The sequence below is a fragment of the Orycteropus afer genome, unplaced genomic scaffold (assembly GCF_000298275.1).
Source record: "Orycteropus afer afer isolate SDZICR_OR568_19922 unplaced genomic scaffold, OryAfe1.0 scaffold00020, whole genome shotgun sequence".
Taxonomy (NCBI): Eukaryota; Metazoa; Chordata; class Mammalia; order Tubulidentata; family Orycteropodidae; genus Orycteropus; species Orycteropus afer.
In genome coordinates this window covers 19,420,429-19,422,135 of record NW_006921607.1, presented here as the reverse complement: position 1 = coordinate 19,422,135, position 1,707 = coordinate 19,420,429, and the positions used below count along the sequence as shown (strand labels likewise).

Sequence of the window (1,707 nt, the reverse complement as noted above, 5' to 3'; positions counted from 1 at the left end):
TGCCCAACCTTCCTTCCGAGGAGTGGCTGGTGGGTTTGAACCGCCAGCCTTCTGGTTAGCAGTCAAGTGCCTTAGCCACTATGCTACCAGAGCTCCCCAGTATTTCATTAGTACTACCATTTTATACTCAGCGTTTTCAGGGTCATTCTAGATAATCTCTGGATTCCTAGTGTGTATCCTTTGCCCTACTGGTGTGAAAATACAAGCATAGAAGATGGCCCTGGTGGTCCTTTTTTTAATGTAGTAACCAAGGATCTATGACACATGGGCTAACAAGGACCAAGAGAAGTATTTGTGTGGCTTAAAAAAAAACTGAAGTACCCCCTTTCTTCCATTTAGGAGTTCTGGTGGTGCAGTGATTAATACATTCAGCTGCTAACCAAAAGGTCGGCAATTCAAAACCAACAGCCACTCCATGGGAGAAAGATGAGGCAGTCTGCTTCCATAAAGATTTATAGCCTTGGAAACCCTATGGAGTAGTTCTGCTCTGTGCTATAGGGTCATTATGCAGAATTGACTCAATGGTAGTGGGTTTGGTTTTTGGTTTTTTCCCACCTGCCATCTCAGCCAGCTGGTACTTTTAAAGTGAATGATGAAAGTGTCAAAATGTAGTCACCCATAATATGTCTGATAAACACCTCTGCCAGATGAATTAACTGAAATTTTAAGCCAGAAAACAGAAAAAACAAAAAGCAAACCTACTGCCATTGAGTCAGTTCTGACTCATAGTGACCCTGTAGGGCAGAGTAGAACTGCCCCATAGGGTATCCAAGGCTGTATAACTTTATGGAAGCAGACTGCCTCATCTTTCTCCTATAATTCGGCTGGTGAGTTCAAACTGTCAACCTTTCAGTTAGCAGCTGAATGCTTTAACCACTATGCCATCAGAGATCCTTAGAAAACAGGAGGGAAAAGAGTTACATAGGTATACTGGCCTTAGCTGTCACCTCTACCATTTACTAAATGTGTAACCTTGAGCAAGTCATACAATTCACTGACCTCACTGTTTCCTCATCTGTATGAAAGGGGATAGTGTGAAAACAGCGTGCTGTGGGGTTATATGATGAGACAGTAGATATAGACGACCTTGAGCAGGGATAGGTAGATAATGGATGCTCCGTGCTGTTCCAACTTTCCCTTGTTTCTTTGCCTTTGGCAAGTTGTTAACTTTCTAACAAATGTGCTCCCAATAAAGAAAATTCTTCAGTCTTTGTAGACCAACCAGTCACATTTCTGTGAAAACTGTGTCTATACATATTTTAATGAAGAATCTTTTTACATGGTGGATGACGTTGATTGATTTTCTAATGTTGAACCATCCCTGCATACCTGATATGAACCCTACTTGGTCATGATGAATGATTTTCTTGATATGTTGTTATAGTCTCTTGGGTAGGATTTTGTTGAAGATATTTGCATCTCTATTCATGCGGGATATTGGTCTGTAGTTTTCCTTTTGAGTGATGTCTTTGCCTGGTTTTGGTATTAAGGTTATACTTTCTTCATAAAATGAGTTAGGGAAGATTCCATCCTTTTCTGTGTTTTGGAATAGTTTGAGTAGGATTGGTATCAGTTCTTCTCTGCATGTTTGGTAGAATTCTCCGGTGAAACTGTCTGGGCCAGGACTTTTTTTAGTTGGTAATTTTTTGATGACCTGTTCAATTTCTTCTTTTGTGATGGGCCTGTTCAACTTTTCCACATCAATCT

The 1,707-nt window shown here is 40.6% G+C and overlaps 1 protein-coding gene across 1 annotated transcript in view; it reads left to right on the top strand.

Annotated features, from left to right (window-relative positions):
- The window catches only part of CHD6 (chromodomain helicase DNA binding protein 6), a 252,751-nt gene that overhangs the window by 146,250 nt on the left and 104,794 nt on the right, over positions 1 to 1,707 (top strand). The gene's annotated exons all lie outside the window — the stretch shown is intronic.